The sequence below is a fragment of the Sturnira hondurensis genome, unplaced genomic scaffold, assembly GCF_014824575.4.
Source record: "Sturnira hondurensis isolate 20B ecotype Veracruz unplaced genomic scaffold, ASM1482457v3 Scaffold0001221, whole genome shotgun sequence".
Classification (NCBI taxonomy): Eukaryota; Metazoa; Chordata; class Mammalia; order Chiroptera; family Phyllostomidae; genus Sturnira; species Sturnira hondurensis.
In genome coordinates this window covers 23,335-29,334 of record NW_028073852.1, presented here as the reverse complement: position 1 = coordinate 29,334, position 6,000 = coordinate 23,335, and positions in this window count along the sequence as shown.

Sequence of the window (6,000 nt, the reverse complement as noted above, 5' to 3'; positions counted from 1 at the left end):
GGTTCTTTGATTACATCTTTCAATTATTCTTTGTATATATAAAAGATATTTACTTCTGCATGTTATTTACCACACAATTTACTCAGTTGTATTATTTATGATACCTTTACGTTGATATTCATGAGTTGTCAAGGTAAATAAGATATCATGTAATAATAAAATTACATTAGTTTACCTGTATAAAGCATGAAAAATAGAGTTTGGAATAAAACATGAAGGTATGAAGAGTTAGAAATGTGTTAGTTATAAGTTCATTAATAAATAAAATAGCAACATGATGCTTAGCATTGTAAATGAGTTCAGTGTTGAGGGCAAGGGGAACTAGCCAGAACATAGCTGTAAGGAAGCAAAAGGTGTTTTACTAACTAACGCAAAGAGGCTCCGGGACACGCCCGAAGAGCAGGGTGTGTTCCAGGATGTGGGTTAAGAGCAAAGGTCAGTCAGGCAGATAGCCATCTGGACAGTCACTAGGGAGGGAAATTTTGCCCCTGTGCACGAGCTCGACTGACCAATCAGGTAAAGGAGCACGAGCCAGTGCACGAGTTAACTCACCAATAATCAGTGACCCTATTGTGCCCCTGAGCCAACCGCTAACCGCCACATCTGCTTCTGTATCCAGCTTGCTTGCGCGCCTCCTTAAAACCCTAAGCCTGTAAACGTTTGGTGCGACTCTCATTTGCAGCCCTTGCGGGCGCTGTGTCTCCAGACACTTTGGAGAGTTCGCCCCTGCGCAGGTTAAACTTGGCCAATAAAGTAACATCTTTGGAACCCCGAAAGTCTCCGACATTTGTTCTCGCGGTTAGTGAATGCAACATTCAGGACCTGGAGCAATGGTGTTCTAGAAATCAGAAGTATTTTGTAAGTAAAATTGTGCCCCTTGTAGGTTATCACAATATCGCAAAGGTCCACATTTTCAAAAAGGAGAACGTTGGATGGTAAGTTCTAGAATCTAAAAGAGTAAGACTGTAGATTCTAAGTTATTTTAATAAATAACTATTAAAGGCTGATTTATGGGCAATGGAAAGAGACAGTGACCCTCAGTGCTGTGGTTTATCACACTGTGGTTCAGTCTCTTAAAGTGTCTTATCTTCCTTGGCTTCTGAACTTTCACAGGTGTCTTCTTAGCCAAGGACATTCCTTCCCAGTTTCTGCAAGATGACTGACATTTTCATTTATTTTTTGTTGTTGTTGTTTAGCTCTCAGCCTCCAGGCTGCCTGTCCGGAGAGAGGGGTGATTTCAGATCTAGGGTGCAAAGTCACATGCTGTTTGTATTGTAATGGACTCTCCATCCTGCTCCATAGAGAGTAGGGTTTCTCATTGCTGTGGATGATATTTTCTCCTGGGGGATTTTTCTGCACATGGCAGGTGCTTATTCATAACCCTGACCTCTGTTCAGTGCATGCCAGTAACTCCCACCTTAACCGCACCCCAAGGACAGTCTGAAAGGTCTCCATACGAGTTGCCAAATGTGCCCTTGGGGGAAAAGTCAAGCTTAGGTTGAAAACCTCTGAGTTTGAAGCTGTGATCATCTTTGGAACCTGAGTGATCTGGCCTCACTCAGTGCAGTGAAAGTGCAGCCTCTGAGAGATCATGGACTTCTCCCAGCAAGAGTAAGCGTTATTGTTATTTTTTGTTCTGTCAGCATTTTTGGTCTGTTTCTGCAGGGCTTGGTATCATTTAGTCGTGCGGGAGTTACTTCCTTCCCTTGTACGTTTGCATTGGCATGAAAAACTCGTTCTGGGGCCAGCTGCTTGCACTTAGAGAGTCAGGAATTGCTGCTTCATCGGCTCCTGGCTCTGTTTACATTCTGAGGACTTGGTTTCACTCCTGCATCTGGCAAGTGGGCTCCACTGGCCAGCTCCAGCTCTGGAGTCTGGCTGTGGGGTCCTGGTTCCAGATCTGGGTTCTGTCTCCTGCGTCTGTGGCCTGAAGTTGAATCTGTGTCTGTGTGTCTGGGATCTGGAATTTCTTTGGGCGTGGCTTTGTGTTCTGGGTGGGGGTGTGGGGTCCATGTGCAGCTCTGGCTCTTATCTTTGTTGTGTGGAATCTGGTGTCCAGCATTTGCCATCCGTCTCTGGTGTCTGGGGTTTAGCATTTGGGGTTGATGGTCTGTCTTTGGTCATGGGGACAGTTTTTGGATTGCGGCCTGGGTCTGGGGTTTGGCTTTTGGTTCTGGGTCTGCTCTGGGGCCCTGGTTCTGGAGTCTGGGGCCGTGTCCAGTCCTGAATCTGTCTGTGGCATCTGGTGTCTGTGAACTGATGGTCATTGGGTCCAAGTCAATGCCAGGAGGAGTTCCAGAGTTGGGGTCTGGGGAAGAAGGAAACTGTGTTTAGTGCAAATAGCTGTGTTTTGGTACTAATGGCTGTGAGTGCAGCGTGGCTGTTAGGAAGCTCAGCGTTGTTCCAGGTGAATCATGAAGCAGCACCTGTGTGGGTCAGCCCAGTGGTGCTGCTGCTGCTCAGTTGTGAAGAGTCTTGGCTGTGAGCCGCCCCCCGCCCCTAAGTGAGGCACCCCAGGGCAAGTTCCCCCTCAGGCTGTGCTGCCCAGCAGTGCTCTGCTCTTGCAGGTCTGGGCCTGTCATTTCCTCTCTGCTGGGGTGCATTTACACACACAAAAAAGTGCACTTTGGAAAAGGGGCCCCTCTGAGGGAGGAGATTGGGCTGGGGGAGCAGAGAAAAGGCCTGTGGTGTTGTTACCACAGCAGTCTATTTATTCTCAAATTATGCCAAGTTTTTCTCTTGTACCTTTTTTTTACCCGAACTGAGAGTGCTGTGTGTGTGTGTGTGTGTCAGCTTACTTGAATTATACAGAAAAATAAAAATGAATTCAAAAATCTCAGCAAAATAGGTAATAGCTGCTATTGTTTTAAGTATATTCCCTTCCAGACATCTGTCCTTGCCTCTTTCTATTCTTCTACTTTCCAGGATTTAAGTTATTTTTCTGGGTTTGTAGTATGGGTGCAAAACATGTGAATTTGCAACTGTTTCCCCATAATGTGCAGATTGATTTGTACATTTTCCCATAGGATTTTTAAGTATTTAAATATTATTCCATTAAAATGATTTTTTAACTCTAATTGTGATTCATTTGGAGGATTACTTAGAAGTGAATTTCATAACTTCTAAGTGTGAGAATTTTCTGGTGACCTTCACAACTGATTTCTACATTATCTACAATGAGAGCCAGCAACTTCATGTAATTTCAGTCCTTTGAATATTTTTTATCGTATCAATACATAAATGGGGTCTATCCTAGGAATTCAAGATTAGTTCAACTTTTAGAAATCAATGAACATAGTTCATCTAATTTACACACACACCAAAAGAGTAAGTGACATCTCAATAGAACTTGAAAAAAATACATGATAAAATCTAATATCCTTTCATGATTAAAGTTCTCAACAAACTAGGCAAAAAGGTGAATTTCCTCAACCTGGTAAAAGAGATCTACATACAACCTACAGCTATCACCACACTGGTGAAGACTGAGGGCTTTCTCCCTTTGAATATTTTTTGACACTTCATTTCAACATGGTCAATATAAAAATGTTCCAAACCTGCATCTCTGCTGCCATCTCGTGGTCATGTTGGGAATAACACCTTAGGGCAGGGCAGCAGGAAAAGCTGTGTATAGTTGGTTATCTGTGAATGTTGAATTCAATTTGTTGCTCGTAATGTTTCTCATATCCTTACTGAATTTCCTGAGGAAGTGTCTTGTTTGTGAAAGTGGAATTCTGTATTTCTGATGAGAGAGGTTTGTTAAATCTATTATGATTGTACATTTTTGTTTGTGTCTCTGTTCTATATAATTTAGGTTTATGACATTGTTCATGAATTTGGATCTTCCTGGTAAATTAAACTCATTGATATGAAGTGCTCTTCATCTCAGTCATGCTTGTTACCGTGAAGTCCACTGCATGTTAGTATGTAATTTTTATGTGGTTTATGTTTGCATAAGACAGGGTGGGGCAAAAGTAGGTTTAGAGTTGTGAATATGAGAATCAAAGTTTATTGTTGTCTTATTATTTAATAATAATGAGATTATTGTCCATGTGAACAACTGTAAAGCTGCTTTTGTACCATCCTGTGTGTCTTTTCCTATTTTTTCACTTTCTATGTTTTTTCACCCCATGTTTTAGGTCGTTCATATTTTCTCCCAGTTTGTGTCTTGTCCTTTTATTCTCTGAACTTTTTCAGAGTACTGTTCAGTTTTCTAAAGTATACACTATTAATGTATTTCTTTATTACATTGCGCATCCACAAGTACACCTGATTCCTGGCTGGTTTTGTTTAAATGGATCACTAAAAATCAAATTTACAGAAGAATTTCCTGAGGAGGTGTCTTTCCTGGGGCGGGGTCTAAGGTCAGAGGCAGGACTGGGCTGGAGGTGAGAGCAGGCCATGGATGTGGGTGGGGTTGGGTGGGAGGCCAATGTAGGCTGGCAGGCTTGAGGGGCGGCCAGTTTTGGTGGAGAGATGAACCAGTATGTGGGCTGGAGGTTAGGCGCTGCCGGCTGCTGGTCTCTGTGGTCACGAGATGATGCTCACATCCTAACGTGATGCAAGCAATGCAGTCCAAGGACAGGAGGTGAGCTGCATGGGGGCTATGGGGTGACGAGGCTGTAAGGGGCAGATACAGCTACCCTGTGGGGAGCACTAAAGGGGGGCCCAGACTGTTTCTGGGGTACATGTCTCAGGTCCAATTTAGCTGACTACTTCCTGTGAGACCACTTTTCTTTATATATCTAGATTATATTTCAGTTATAGATAGCTTTGGTAAATAGAGATATAAAATAGCTATTTTTTAACTCTCAAATAAGATGAAATTTTTCATTTGTTAAAGTTTCTGTTATTGCCTAGCAATTTCCAATTTTTTTCATGTACATCCTGTACATTGTTAAGGTTACCCAGGTTTTCCCCCCTGTTTTGCTGTTATTCAGTTTTTAAAAAAATTATATATTTAACTTACCATTTGTACATATTTATTTCTGCATGTTATTTTCCCATCACTGCACTAAATTCTAGTTGTGGTACTTTTCTGTTGATTCTCATGAGTTATGAAGGTACACCTGCTCTCATGCAATAATGATCATTACATGGTTGTAGTTGTAGGTGACCTAGAAATAGTTAAAGCTTGAAAGAAAACAAGAAGTGAGGTAATATGAGGAGCTAGAAAAATTGTCTTTGTTAGTCATAAATACATTAATGACTAAATAAAATAGTAACATCCTTCTTAGCATTTTACATGAGTTTAGTGCCTGGAAGCATGGTGTTCCAGAAATCAGAAGTATTTTGGAACAGGCAGTGTGCCCCAGGTAGGTCATCTGAGAAACACAGAAGGTAACAAATGTCCATATTTTCAAAGTAAAAAACTTCAGATGTCAAATGTGGAATCTAACAGAGTAAGATTCTTTGTTCTAAGTGACATTGTGAATCAGTTATTAAAGTGATGTATGAGCAATGGAAAGAAGCAGGGATCCTCAGATGACTACTATGTGTAATCACAGTGTGATCTGGTCTCCTGAGTGGACAGATCTTCCTTTGCCTCCTGACCTACTGCCCAGGACCCTTCTCCCCAATGTTGGCAAGGTGGCTGGCATTTTTTGTTCTTTAAGTTTCAGCTTCAGGCTTCCTGTTCCAAGAAAGGCAGCCTTTGAAATGTAGGATGCAAAAGGACATGGTGTTTGTATTCTAATGGAGTCTTCATGATGCAGAGCAGGGGTTTTTATTCTCAGCACCATGGAGGTTTTGGGCCAGAGAATTCATTTTCCTGGGGGATTGTCCTCTGCATTGTAGGTGCCTGTTAGCATCCAATACCTCTATTCACTGTCAACACCCTCACTTCCTTTCCCCTCAGGACAATCTAAGATGGTTGCTTGAAGTCCCCTTGGGGGCAAAAATCACCTTTAGTTGAGAAACAGTTTGAAGCTTCTTTCATTTTTGAAATCAGAAAGATCTTGGTCTGGCATGCAGAGTTTTTATTATTTTGCTATGTAAATT